At 46.8% G+C, this 15,844-nt stretch overlaps 1 protein-coding gene across 4 annotated transcripts in view; it reads right to left on the reverse strand.

The window, feature by feature from the left end:
* Positions 1-15,844, reverse strand: part of AGPAT4 (1-acylglycerol-3-phosphate O-acyltransferase 4) — a 130,301-nt gene that overhangs the window by 100,209 nt on the left and 14,248 nt on the right. The gene's annotated exons all lie outside the window — the stretch shown is intronic.

Here is a 15,844-nt window from a genome sequence, read left to right on the forward strand (position 1 = left end):
CAATTTTACAGTCCAAAAGGTCAAAGGTCAAAGCATTTCGCTCAGTCTCGTCTGACTCTTTGAGACCCCATGGGCTGTAGCCCACCAGGCTCCTCTGTCCATGGAGTTCTCCAGGCAAGAACACTGGAACGGTTGCCATTCCCTTCTCCAGGGAATCTTCTCAACCCAGGGATTGAACCTGAGTCTCCTGAACTGCAGACAGATCCTTTACCATCTGCGCCACCAGGGAAGCCCTGTATTTTTGGCTTATTAGAGCCTTAAATTATTATGGATTATTATGTGATTTCTTTCAGAAAGTTTAAGCTTAGAAAGGCTTTCCTTTCACCCTTAATTCCTGTCCTGCAGAAAACTGATACACATTTGCTTGTTTCACCCCTAATTTTATACATTTTTAACTCTTAAATCTGACATTTATTTTCGGCTATGATGCTCCATGAGAATCTAAATGGGCTTATTTTCAAATATTTAGTGAGCTGTATCCAAGGCATTTACTGAAAAATCCTTCCCTCCTTCATTAATTCATACTGCAATTTCACACATTAAATACCAATAAACAGGAGAAACGAACCATAGGGATCAATACACTAACCGCTCATTTAACAGATCAGACACTGGCAGTGACCAGCCCCGCCCCTCGGGCAGGAGGGACAAAGCTCTGAGCATCCTTCCTCCCCTTGTGGCTTGCGTTCCTGCCCACCTAACTTTTCCTCCCTTCATTGTCCTAATCGCTTAGTCACTCAGTCGTGTCCAACTCTTTGTGGGTACATGAACTGTAGCCCGCCAGGCTCCTCTGTCCAAGGGATTTCCCAGGTAAGACTACTGGAGTGGGTTGCCATTTCCATCACTTCATTTCTTAGAGACAGTAAAATATTTCGTTGCACGACAGATCAGACTTCCCTGAGCACTGGTTAAATATCTGTAGGAAATCAGGAAGCCAGACCTTAGAACTCCTTTCACACCAACATAATCTCAGATGGGAATGAGAGAAACCAAGGTGGATGTGGAAGCCACTTCCTGGGCTATACTCTTCCCATTCAAAGACCAGAATGGTTCTCGATACTTCTAAGGGGACTACTAGCCCTGATGCTGTACCAGTCTACCTGGGCGAGGGTTTCTGCAGGAGAAAAAATAGAAGCAGACAGGAAAAGTTCTTTGGAGTTTTAGAAGGGGTTCCTTACCAACAGGTGATTAGGGGATGGAAGTCAGAGCTGGGCAGGGAGCTTAGGCTGTCTTCACTGTGCATCTTGGGGCTTCCCTGGTGGCTCAGATGGTAAAGAATCTGTCTGCAAAGCAGGAGACCCAGGTTCGATCCTTGGGTAGGGAAGATCCCCTGGAGGAGGAAGTGGCAACTCACTCCAGTATCCTTGCCTGGAGAATCCCATGGACAAAAGAGCTTGGCGGGTACAGTCCATGGGGTCACAAAGAGTCAGACACGACGAGTGACTTAACACTTCACTTTCATGGTGCATCTTAGGAACCCAGAGCGAGAATTCCATAAGAAAACAGAAACAGATTCACACACAGAGAAGGACCTTATGGTTGCCCAAGGGCAGGATGGACAAAGGGATAGTTAGGGAGTTTGGGGTGGACGTGTACACACGGCTATATTTAAAATGGATCAACAACAAGGACCTACTGTGTGGCAGAGAAAACTCTGGTCAGTGCTAAGTGGTGGGGAGGCGAGTCTGGGGGAGAACGGATGCATGTACATGCATGGCTGAGTCCCTTCGCTCTTCACCTGAAACTGTCACAACACTGTTGGCTAATCGGCTGTACCCCAATACAAAATAAAAAGCATAAAAAATAAAAAGAGAATTCCACAGGAATAGAGAGGACGGCAAAGCCTCACGAGGCCCCTGAACCACTTTCTGCTAAGGGAGCAACCGCCCAGAACACAGGGACGCTGCAGGAGGCCCAGGACACAGCGAGGACTGAGGTCTGGAAACAGGGACGAGAGAATCCTTTCCAACCCAGAGGTATGTTCGGTATTTTTGGCAATCGTATATAAAAGCTCCAGTTGCAAATTCCCTAACTCCTCAAAGGACTGTTTGTGTGTTAGCTAAACCAGACTTGAACTTGGCCTCTGCTTTTAGGCTCTGAGCTCCTCCAGTATCACAGACCAAATATATCATAAGTAAACTAGAAATAATTGCGACCCCATGGACTATACACTCCATGGAATCCTCCAGGCCAGAATACTGGAGTGGGTAGCCTTTCCCTTCTCCAGGGGATCTTCCCAACCCAGGGATCGAACCCGGGTCTCCCGCACTGCAGGCGGATTCTTCACCAGCTGAGCCACAAGGGAAGCCCAGAAATAAATATGAACAATTACAAATGAATAATAGAAAATAATTATAAGATATTAACAGGAAGCCCCAGCAGTTACTACTCCTAAAAATTATTTCTGAAAAAATAAATTGGAACAGAAAGTCTTGGGAGGGTCAGGACAAACAATGAGGGAAGTATATTTAATGACAAAAAGGTTTTTACAATATACAAAGTCAGTTAAAACATGCACTCTGTGCCATAAATTGTAAAGCCTAACCCCCCAGTGCATCTCTGTGCTTCAGAAGTATAATAGTTGGTTGATAAGTCAAACATTTCTTTAATATCAGAAATATTTCAAATATACAAAACATTTTACCAAACTGATATTTAGCCACTTTTACGTCACTTTTTTAGGAAATAAAAGACATAGATATTGAAGCCACCTCTGCCATTTGAGCTTGAAATGGGTGTTTCAATCAATGTCCTTATTCTTTTACTCTATATGAATTACAGCATATAAATTTTGTGTTGTAAAGATGCATGGGATTCCCTTTCTATACTCAACACTTAAGTTTTTGAAATTTTATGCATCCAGTTTAGTCATTTTAATTGTGGAAGAGTATTCTTTTGTACAGCTACACGGAAAATTAATCTTCTACCATATAGATGGACCCTGAGGCTCTTTCCAGTTTTTCTCTCTAATATAGATAGTGCGTGAATGAGCACTGGAATTGGAACTGCTGCGTCATTCAGATGTGACTGACGTCCTTCAGCTTCACTGTATGTGTGTGTTAGTCACTCAGTCGTGTGTATTCTTTGCGACCCCATGGACTGTAGCCCGCCAGGCTCCTCTGTACATGGGATTCTCCAGGCAAGAATACTGGATTGGGTTGCCATTCCCTTCTCCAGGGGATCTTCCCCACCCAGGGATTGAACCCAGGTTTCCTACATTGCAGGCAGATTCTTTACCATCTGAGCCATAGGGAAGCCCCTCAGCTTCACTAGGTATTAACAAATATTAACAAATTTCTTTTCAAAACGGTTGGACAAATAACATTCTGGGAAGATGTTTGAGGTTAGAGAGAATGGGAAATAAGACTTCTGCTTTATGCCTTCCTGTATATTCCAACTATTCAACCAACAGGATTAACCACTTGGGTAATATATTCAAGTTTAAAAAAAAAAAAGCTCAAATTTTTACACTCCATTTTCAGATTACTTATGCATGTTAGCAAAAACTGCTTGATACGGCCCTCTGATATTGCTATCTGATTTATTAGTGTACCCATTTTACACATAAGGAAATGGAGGCTCAGGGGAGTTGTTTGATTTGTTTTGTTTGATCACTAAACAGCCCCATACCTTCTCTGAGCCTCAATTTCCTCTTTAATCTTTTCCACCAGCTTACCCCACAAACCTACTGAGAGTGGAAAATAAGACTGCTGACTTAAAATACCAAAAAATTTTAAAGTGATTTATAAATATATATAATCCACAGGTTATTTTTTCACGTTTCTGTTTTTTACATCTCTGTCCCTCTTCTGTACATAGTAAGAAATAACTAAGTACTGCGGAACATGGGGAAAGTGCCTTCTTACAAAACCTCGGGTACCATTTTAACTGGCCCTTCCCAAGGAAAGAAGTATGCAATAGCCAGTGGTTTACTGCTTGGAGACAAACTCCCTCATCCTCGGTCTAAGCTTTATTATAACAGGAACTTAATTCTGAAAGATGAGTGAGTACTGGCTCAAATGACAGAACAGAAAATGGATTCGGAACTAAAGGCAAGTGCTTTCTGGTCTCAGACAACACTCTGCAGACAGCTTCCTAGTTTCTAAGAAAGCAAACCCTGGCAGAGCAGAGAAACACAACACCGGGACTCAGAGAGCTAGTGCCCGAGACCTGTAAGGAAAAGGCAGAAACCGCTGCACACACACAGCAAACCATTTGCACCGTCAGGGCAGCACAGAGCCAGCTGCCTGTCACAGCAATTCCATCTCCCAAAATACCCCACGCAATCGCCAGGACGTGAGCGGAGCCCTTCGCACAGTCACTTCTTCATTCCTTTCCTGTGGCATCTCACAGATCAAGTTTTCCTGTAGTAATTCCACGGTAACAATTTGATGTGGATCTGAATACCAAAGGGACTGGGATTCGAAAATCTGAGACATCTATGCAAAGTAGTATGCTTCCATAGCTTCAGAGAAAACTTGAAGTGAAGGAAAATCACCCAGCTCTACTTCCTCAGTTGTTAAACAGATCTGCCATATGACCCAGAAATTCCACTCGTAGGTAAAAGCAAGCCATCAAACCAGGGTCTCCTGCATTGCAGGCAGATTCTTACCAGCTGAGCCACCAGGAAAGGCCAATGAAAATGTTAAGTCCCCACAAAACCCTGCACACAAATGGTCATAGCAACATTACTTATAATAGCTAAAAGATGGAAAAAACCTGCAGTGACCATCAACTGACACACAGATAAACAAGAGATAGACCCCTGGCTATCTCCACAATGGAATACTGTTGTTGTTGAATCACAAGCCGAGTCCACTCTTCTGCGACCCCACAGACTGTAGCCCGCCAGGCTCCTCTATCTGTGGGATTCTCCAGGCAAGAATGCTAGAGTGGCTTGCCATTTTCTCCTCCAGGGGATCTTCTCAACCCAGGGATCGAACCTGTGTCTCCTGCATTGGTATCTGGACTCTTTACCACTGAGCCACCTGGGAAGTCCACAGTATTATTCAGCTCCAGAAAAAAGAGTAACTATTGATACAGGCTACAACACGGATGAACTTCAAAACCATTATACTAAATGAAAGAGAAGGCCTTACACAGTGTTTGATTTTGTTTATATGAAATGTCCAGAAAAGGCAAATTTACAGAGACAAAAAAAAGTAGCCTAATGATTGTCCAGGGCTGGAGGGCAGAGGGGCATAGGGAACGCCCATGACAAAGGGTTTCTTTTTGAGATGATGAAAATGTTCTAAAAGTAAATAGTGGTGGGGGCTTCACAACTCTGAGCATCTTACAATATATTACAAGCCACTGAATCATACACTTAAAATGGATAACTTTTATGGCATGTGAATGATACCTTAGCGTTGTTTAAAAACACAAGACAAACTCCTGGCCCTACAGAAGACAACATCTAAGCGCAGTCAGCTTTCAGTCCCCGTGCAATGTACCCACGCAAGTCGTGGCACTGTTTGAACGAAGGACCGAATGGGGCCGGGGGAAGGTCTAGCCTGCAGGAAAAAGGCACTCTCCCCTCAGTAGGGAAAGATGGCCAGACGTCGGGGCCCAGGTCGGCTGATGTGACGTTGGCGCCAGTCTGAGCACTGTTGGGGTGTAAAGGGGGTCCTACACTGGTGTGATCTCTGTGAGCCTGGGCCACAAGTGAGGGAGGTGGGACCTCACCTTGGATCCCGAGTGCAGTCTGTGGGAAATACTGGAAGCTGTTTATCACCCCAGCATGGTCCAGGAACCTCAAAGAGCAGAAGGAATGCACTCCCAGACACACAGAGTCAACGATCGCCGCAATCGAGGCTTTGGCTTCAGAGCCAGAGGAAATCTGCAGTAGAACAAAGGTGTTTCCCCCTTCAGGCAGGGCTGCTCTGAATACCTGAGGCTGAAGGTTCTGCCTCTACGCATTACTACCAATGCTGCCCACTCAAGGCGGGCTCAACTGAGAGTCCTGCTTGTGCTCAGCTATGTCTGACTCTCTGCAACCCCATGGACTGTAGCCCCCCAGGCTCCTCTGCCCATGGAATTCTCCAGGCAAGAATACTGGAGGGGGTTGCCATTTCCTTCTCCAGGAGATCGTCCCGACCCAGGGATCCAATCTGTTGTCTCCTGCATTGGCAGGCAGATTCTTTACCATGGAGCCCACCAGGGAAGCCTACACTCAAGTCAGGAGTAGACGATACATGCTCTAGCAGACTCATTGCGATGAAATTCAGATGAAATTTCAGGGTTCTGATATGCAGAAGAAATGCTACTAGAACCATAAGTCAGCTGCCCTGCAATGCCAACCAGAGGCTTCCCTGCTGGCTCAGATGGTGAAGAATCTGCCCACAATGTGGCAGATCCGGTTTGATCCCTGGGTCAGGAAGATCCCCTGGAGAAGAGAATGGCAACCCACTCCAGTATTCTTTCCTGGAGAATTCCACAGACAGAGGAGCCTTGAGGCTACAGTCCATGGGGTCGCAAAGAGTCAGACAAGACAGAGCAACTGACACTTTCTACACTTTCTCAACTTTTAGGTTGTGATTGTTTTTTAAGTCAACACTTCTAAGCCCTTGCTAAGGGAATTTGTATATCCCACCACCCCCTGCCCCGTCACCCAATGGAAAATGGAACTTATTTCTAACTCCTGCTTTGGATCAGGAATAAAAATAGCAAACTTAAATTTAGATGAAAGCTGAAAACCATCCAAATGTCCATTACCAGGTGGACAAGTGAACAATTCCAGGTGAGTGAATGAACAAGACACGGTTTATCCATACAACAGAACACAGATCAGTGAAACAGAAGAGTCTGCCCCAGACCGGTGACACGTGGGGACAGACCTCAAAGCACTAAGCCTTGGGGATGGCAGCCACTCCCCACGAAGTGTCCCCGTCTCTTAGCCCCTTTCTCAGAGGGTGCCTTTCACTCCAAGAACAAATATTTACTGAGGTACCATCCTCCGGGAGTGGAGACATGAAATAGCCTTTCATTGCCAACATCATTGCCAACATCATCGTCATCATCACCATCATCATGATGATCCACTTGTAAAGTGGAGACACGAAATAGGAACTTTCTAGGCTGTGGGGAAAAAAGCAACAGGAAAATTTTAATTGTAAGGTGGAAGGGCAGCAGCTACTCTCCTGGAAAGCAAAGTGTGTCTTCAGGATAAAAAGCCAGATGAGGGTACCCGGTGCCTGGGGCAGGGGCGGGGTGGGGAGGCTGGGGCAGGACAGCCTTTGCACAGAAGAGCACACTTCAGTGAGGGTCTGCCATACCCAGCTCCTGGAACTTTCTGGACCAAGTTCCCATTCATGCTTCGGAGTCCCTGCACCTTCCATCCCATCTGCTTGATGCCCTCCCCTCCCATCCCCTCCCATGGCTGACTGGACAAGTGTGTGTGCATCCTTCAAAATCTGCCCTAGCCCGTACCATCCTGCTTCTCTCACACAAGCGGTTAGATGCATCCGACCGTCCCTTCTACACTCACTGCTAGGTTCACCAGTAAAGAACTTAAAACCATGGTGCGCTAGTGAGTACTTAATGGCCTGGCTTAACAAAGCGAAAGACTCAGCACAGTACCGAGGCCACTATGTAACATCAGTAAACGACACTTCCCTCCTGGTGTGTCTGCCTCCCCACAAGCCTGAATTCCTTAGGCACTAAAGCAACTCTCATTTGGTACCCACAGAGTCTGGCAGAGATCTGGCCATGACAGGGGCTTAATAAATATTCCTAACATGAACAACTTGCATGGTCAGTCACACCCAGCACACTGCTGAATAAAAATGCCCGGCTCAGGGCGTATTCGTGACCTGACTAGAGCGGTCAGGGGACTACAGCTGCTGTCCTGCACCCAGATCATTATCATCAAAGCAAGCAGGCAGGTGGAATAGTTTACTTTCCCTAAATCCAGCTAATAATGTAACAGGACCAAGCTATATTTGATGTGGGAAAACTCAGTAATTTAACTCCACCTCTTCTAGAAATATATGTTGGTCAGAGATAACAGAAACTTCTAGACTCTTTCTACCATAACTTTCCACCAAACCATTAAAGTAAAATCCAAGAATGTCAGAAAAAAACAAAACAAAATCAGAGATAAGAAGGTTCTCTGTCATTGGTTCTATCTTCTTTACATCCTTTGTCTATAATTGTGAAGGAGGCTGGTAGCTTCATATTGCCCTTTGATAACAGGTGACCCTGAACATACTGACTATCCGAGGGGCTCCATAGTATAAAGGTAGCAATCTTCACACCTGAGCAGGGGTTCACGAGTCAAGAACTGGTGTGCCTCCACAGGCTATTCAATCCTGGGCAAATTACTTAGCCCCAGTGTCTTCACTTGTAAAGTGGAGACAAGTAATATTTCCTACCTCATGGTAGGAGAATTAGCTGTTTCTAGAACCCTGACTGATATATGGTAATCGTAAAGATAGCTACTATTGTCATCACCACTATCATCATCACCACCATCACCATAGCATCATCACCATCATTACCATCACCATCATCACCATCATCGTCAACAATATCATCATCATCGCCACCATCATCATCACTGTCACCATCATCACCATCACTGGCACCATCAGTATCACCACCATTGCCATCACCATCATCAGCATCATCACCATCATCATCATTGCTATCATCATCATCACCATCACCAGCATCATCACGATCATTGTCAACATCACCATCATCATCACCATCATCACCATTATCACCACCATCATCATCACCATCACCATCATCATCACTATCATCATCATCACCATCATCACCATCATCATCACCATCATCACCATCATCATCATCACCATCATCACCATCATCATCATCATCACCATCATCATCACCATCATCACCATCATCACCACCATCATCATCACCATCATCACCATTATCACCACCATCATCATCACCATCACCATCATCATCACTATCATCATCATCACCACCATCATCATCATCACTATCACCATCATCACCACCATCATCACCATCACCACCACCATCACCACCATCATCACCATCATCACCACCATCACCATCATCACCACCATCATCACCATCATCAACACAAATCATCATCACCACCATCATCATCACCATCATCACCGTCATCATCACCATCACCATCATCATCACTATCATCATCATCATCACCATCATCATCACCACCATCACCACCATCATCACCACCATCATCACCATCACCACCACCATCACCACCATCATCACCATCTTCATCACCATCACCACCACCATCATCACCATCACCACCACCATCACCACCATCATCACTATCATCATCATCACCACCACCATCATCACCATCATCACCGTCATCATCACCATCACCATCATCATCACTATCATCATCATCACCACCATCACCATCACCACCATCATCATCACCATCACCGTCATCATCACCATCACCATCATCAGCATCATCACCATCATCATCATCATTATCACCATCATCACCACTGTCACCGTCATCACCATCACTGGCACCATCAGTATCATCACCATTGTCATCACCATCACCATCATCATCACCATCATTGTCAACATCACCGTCATCACCATCCTCATCACCACCATCACCATCATCATCACTATCATCACCATCACCATCATCGTCGGCATCACTATCATCATCACCGTCAATGTCACCATCACCAACGTCACTGCCATCATCACTATTACTGTCATCGTCATTGTAACCATGGCCTGTGCCCAGGCTCTGGCTTCCTTTCTGCCCCATCACTTTCCTGCTAGTCACCCTTCTCTCATCAGTGGCCCAGCTCTCCCCAGGTATTTCTAGAAACATCTAGAAAACTTAAAAACCAAAGCGAGGAACCAGAAGGTTGATCATCTGATCCACGTGGGCTGATTCTAACAGACAGGCGAGGTTGAGCCCACAGCGGAGACTCTGCCACTGAGACCTGAATTTGCAGCCCTTTCGCCAAGGCAGCCATGTTCTCCTTTCACAGGATCCACAGCTGGTCCCCTGACTCTGCATCGAAGCCCCAGTGTTTGTGCAGGTCACCAAGGCCTCTGCCAGCAGCTCCACTTCAGCTCACTCCTCATGCCTTTGATTAACCACCCCCCCCCCCCCTCCTCCTGTCTTAATGTCAAAATCTCCACTTCATGCTTGGAAGACCTGTTCAGAGGGCCACTTCAGGAAGGAGGCCCAGGCCAGGAGCAGGCCACTGTGACTCCCCCCACTCCCACCCCACACAACAATCCCCTCCCTTACCTGGGTCAGCCAGAGACCTGTTCTCAATGAAAGAACTTTCTGGAAAGCTAAGATGTATAAGCAAAATTGCCAAAAGATAGAACTGACAGAGTTTGATCCCTACGTCAGGAACATCCCTTGGAGGAAGGCACAGCCACCCACTCCAGTATTCTTGCCTGGAGAATCCAATGGACAGAGGAGCCTGGCGGGCCATGGTCCATGGGGTCACAAAGAGTCAGACACAACTGAAGCAACTTAGCATGCATGCGTGACAGGGCTTTTGTTTTGGTGACAGTCTTTCCAGGGTCACCAGGACCCTCCAGCCTTCATAAATGAAATACGTGGGGGACAGCACAGACCACGTATTCTGTTCATCAGTGAGTCTCAACCAGTAATCATCTTTTTAGTTCATTCTTTTCTTTCTCTACCTTGCTACCGATAGTTGGTTTTCCATCATTTACCCAGGAAAACAGATAACTAAGCTTGTTAAGCCAGTCATTTCAGCATTTGCTGTTAAGTAGGTTCCGAGTAAAATCAGATTAAGCCTAATGAAGTGCACAGGCTTTTGACAACAACGTTTCTCACTCTGTACTTTAAATCTAGAGCTGCTTTCCTCGTGGTTGAGTCTGTCCCCAACTGGATATGTGCTCATCTCTTAAATGGAATGTAATTCAGCAGACCTGTCGGTTTAATTTGAATTAGATAAACTCCCTGTGCTCAGAAAGTTGCTTTTCTCCACATTGCCCCCAGAATGCCAATCCCATCATCTGTGTCACATGAACACTCCAGTAGATGATAGTACTTCTAAGTCAAAGACCCTGTGTGTGTGTGTGTGTGTGTGTGTGTGTGTGTGTGTGTGTGTGAGTCAATCAGTCATGTCTGACTCTTTGCAACCCCATGAACTGTAGCCTACCAGGCTCCTCTGTCCAGGGAATTCTCCAGGCTAGAATACTGGAGTCAGTTGCCATTCTCTTCTCCAGGGGATCTTCCTGAACCAGGGATTGAACCCAGGTCTCCCGCATTGCAGGCAGATTTTTACTGTCTAAGCCACTCGGGAAGCCCAAAGCACCTTGATAAATTGACAGCATCATTTCTATTTTCAAATGATTACTATGAAATGTTGGGTGAAGTGACACTTCATATCTGTGCTTAATAACCTGGTTTTAAAGAGGGCATGGTGGGACTTCCCTGGCGGTCCAGTAGCTAAGACTCCCACACTCTCAGTGCAGGGGGCCCAGGTTCCAACCCTGGTCAGGGAACTAGATTCCGAAGGCCACAACTATGAGTGCACATACCTCAACTCTTTGGCACAGCCAAATAAATAAATATTTTTAAAAATGAAAAAGTAAAAAGGGTACACACACACACACACATATAAAAGAAGTCCACCCTTCTTCCTTATTATTCTCTAATATATTTTAAAAAACACTTTAAGCCTAGGCAAAAAGTCCATTCATAGCTGCTTAGATTTTTCTCCTCCAATGTCTTCCTGTAAAGGGGAAAAAAAGAGTTCTCTACTGGGGGTGGTAAGGTACTGGGTTCTTTCCATGTCTTACAATGAGCTCTACCCAGGGTTCTCATTTCACACAGCAGGTTTGGGTGAGGTTATTCTCCAGTCTCCCTGGAGACTATGAGACCATTTGAGTGGCAGGTACCTTTATGACAGCTAAAGAGTCGGACACGACTGAGCGACTGAACTGAACTGTTAGTATCTGAAATGGCAAATTTCACCTGCCTGACTGCTCTGTTCAGATTTTAAAAGATAATCCTGTGGAAAAAGGCTTGATGAGAACAGGAAGATAGCTTGTTATGTGTGTGTGTGTGTTCTGTCGTGTCTGACTCTTGGTGGAGCTATGAACAGCCGCCCTCCAGGTTCCTCCGCCCATGGAATTTCCCAGACAAGAATACTACAGCGAGTTGCCACTTCCTTCTCCAGGGGATCTTCCCGATCCAGGATTGAACCCATGTCTCCTGCATCTCCCACGATGGCCGGCAGATTCTTTACCACTGCGTCACCTGGGAAGACCCATAACTTACTATAATACCGCAAAATGGTGGTAAGGTAACAGATAGCAGCCAGCAGTAAGAGTTGATTCTTTATTCAAGAGATAGTCGAGGTATTGGGAGAAGAAGAGAGATCAGAAAGAAAAAAGTAGGGCCGGGCTCCTCCAGAGAAGAGATTACTCCAGTAACAAGGGAGGGAGGAGCCACAGGGTGATCAGAGACAAAGGCAAAGACCAAAGCACCCTTCCGTCAGTCTGCCTGTCTGCAGCAGACAGACGCAGAGGAGAAACAGTCAGGAGGGGAAGTTCTCGGGCATGACTCAGGCCGGCCACATCCCACCCCGTCCCCAAGACTCAGCACTGGGGGTGGGAGGTGGGGTGGCCAAAAGCCTGTGCCTTCCTACTGCCACCTGATCCAGCTCAGCTTGCTTCTCAAAAATGTCTACAAGGCTTCCCTGGTGGTGCAGTGGATAAGAGTCCGCCTGCCAATGCAGGGGACACAAGTTCAATCCCTAGTCCGGGAAGATCCCACATGCCACGGGGCAACTAAGCCTGTGCTCCATGACTACTGATGCCCGTGCGCCTAGAGCCTATGCTCTCAAAAACAGAAGCCAGCGCAGTGAGAAGCCCGAGCACCGCAATGAAGAGTAGCCCCCAATCACCACATCTAGAGAAGCAACAAAGACCCAGAGCAGCCATCAGCACTCAGTTCAGTCGCTCAGTCGTGCCCGACTCTTTGCGACCCCATGGACGGCAGCACGCCAGGCCTCCCTGTCCATCACCAACTCCCGGAGCCTACTCAAACTCATATCCATCGAGTCGGTGATGCCATCCAACCATCTCATCCTCTGTTGTCCCCTTCTCTTCCCGCCTTCAATCCTTCCAGCATCAGGGTCTTTGCAAATAAGTCAGTTCTTCACATCGGGTGGCCAAAGGATTGGAGTTTCAGCTTCAGCATCAGTCCTCCCAATGAATATTCAGGACTGATTTCCTTTAGGGTGGACTGGTTGGAAACACAAAAATAACAACCAAAAAAAACACCCCCCCTCTATCTTCTTTACAAAAAACAAAAATATGTCCACAGAAATACTCCCTTCAGGAGAGGAAACTAACTCTGAAGGGTCTGCAGCGATGGCCTAACGCCATCCAAACAACCTGACCTGAAAAGTCTTCGTTTTGTCTTTTAAAAGTTCATGTAAATTTTGTGTTGGATCATGGCACATCCATGTTTGTTTCCTTTCTTAAAGTTCCGTTCCCTGGGACCTTCTGGGAAGGTGGATGCTTGAGTGAGTTGAGCTGAGTTTGCCCGGCAGCTGGCACAGGACGCAGATGGGCAGGATGTGGCGGCTGAAGGATCCGCATCTACCCTGGATGCCTCCAGGACGAGACCAGGAAATGGGAGCCCGGGGTGTGCCAGCCCACTTTCCAGTGCCAGGGCAGAGCACAGACCCAGGCAGCCCGTTGGTTTCAAGGAGCCCAGGGTCCCACAGAGAGTAAGCAGGTGGCTGCGGCTGGGGCCAGGCCTGGGCTCAGTGACCCAGCCCTGCCCCCCACTTATGCCATGCCACCCCCCATGATGCTAAAGAGCCCCCAGGACCCAGCAGAGAGCACCTAGAGAAGGGGGCAGACGGTTTCCTGACTCTCACTAATGAAACGTTCCTGGAGCCTTTGACAAGGGCAGGACACCTTGACTGCCAGGATAATCCTGTCCCTGCCCAGAGGCAGGCAGGGTTAGGTCACGTGGTTATTAGGGAAAAAATTAGTCTATTAGGAAAAATTAGGACAGGCTCAAGGTCTGTCCAGCACCCACAGGACACAGCGAACTCCTCGCCTTGCAAAGCACACGTTCGAGAAGGTCCATCTCCTTTGGGGAGTCAGCCAGAGGGAAACTTTTGAAACTAGACTGTCCTAAAAGACAAATCACAGTTCAGCCTTTTCAGAAGACAGAAGGAGTGGGAGAAAGGGGGAAGGAAGTGCCAACCTGGCTAAAATTGGAACCAATATAAATAATTAAAATAATCAGGCACATCTGAAATATCTCTGTGCTCCCGGCTCTGCTTCCCCTAAAGATTAGCCCTCTTCTGCCTCTAGAAATGTTTCCCTTAAACGTTAACCCTCTTATTCCTCTAGAAATGGAGGTCAGATGAGGATCTGAGTGACCTGAAATTATACTGTCTTCATCATATTGTCTGATCTTCAGTAACTTCTTAAATTTCCTCATGATTTGGGAGGTGAAGAGGAATCTCTGCACATCGTGAAGCTATGAAAACCCTTTCCCCACAAAAGAAGATCCAGAAAAGTTGGGGGGAAAGCATCCATTACCCAGGTAAACACGATGCTTTTATAATTATTTGTAGATCAAAAGTCACAGTGTTTGCTCTACCAACAGGGATTCCTGGTTCTGTGACTCAGGGAAGCGAGTTAACCAATCTGTGCCTCTGTTTCAAGTTGGACCAGAGAACCACGAGACCAGATGAGGATGAAATGGGTTCAGGCGGGCGGAGCACACAGCACTCAGCCAAGGACGTCGGTATTATTAAGGTGCATAAATGACTACATTACAAGACATAATAGAAGAGGCCTTTGAGAAGAGCATTACAGGAAAGGTTTCCTACTGCGTTTACTAGCATCAAAGAGGCCCTCGTGGAGCCCTATACCCAGGTCACAGGGGTGGAGCCCTATATCAAGATCAGAGGACAAAACTCTCTGGAATTGACCAAGCCCCACAGCAACAGCTCTCTGCACAACCCTTTGCAAAATCCTGGGGCTCCGTGTCCCACCAGTCAGAGCCCAGCTCCTTCTGTATCCTCCGCCCAGGCCTGGCCTCCACCTCGGGCCTGAGCAGGCCCTCCCTGCCTCCTCCTGCCCAGATCAGTTCACAGGGGTCCGAGGAACGTGGCGACCCCACCTCACAGTCCGCACCCTAGCCCACCCAGAGCACTCCTCTCATGACGGATCACTTCTGATTCACATCCTGTCTCCTGCAAGTGGAGCACCCCAGCACTAGCACCCCACTCCCCAGACCTGATAGTGGGGTTCTAGTGAAGGAGGAAACAGACAGAGCTGGGCTCCATCTAAGGCCAGGCTGCGAACATTCGGCCACAGGCATGGCCACCCTCCCAATGCACTCTGAACTTTGAGCCCGCTGTCTATAGAAATGGCATACCAAAGAAAAACCAGACCCCCTGGATAAAAGAACCTCAGGACTAGTACTTGGACTCTCTGTGGCCTAAAAGAATATGCTAATTATCTCTGTAACGAAACAAAGTCGTCAATTGCATTGTTCATCAAGATATGACCACAGGTCTATTGATAAATGTCCACTGTTTAACTATCTAGGCTTATGACACATGAATCATGGGTTAACTTTGATCGAATCTCTGTTTTACCTTGTCCAGACTAGTTTCAAGGAATTTGGGGAGGTGGGTTTGAGCAAGTACACTTAGGGTATATAAGGTTTTCACAAAAACTGGTCGGGGCCCTTGGCTAAGAGGAGACTCTGCCTTGGGCCCGCCGGTGTAATAAACTGCACTCCACTATCTGCATTGTCCTTCTGAGTGGGTTTGTTTCCCGGGACGCGTGGCTACAACAC

This window comes from Dama dama, chromosome 26 (assembly GCF_033118175.1).
Source record: "Dama dama isolate Ldn47 chromosome 26, ASM3311817v1, whole genome shotgun sequence".
NCBI lineage: Eukaryota > Metazoa > Chordata > Mammalia > Artiodactyla > Cervidae > Dama > Dama dama.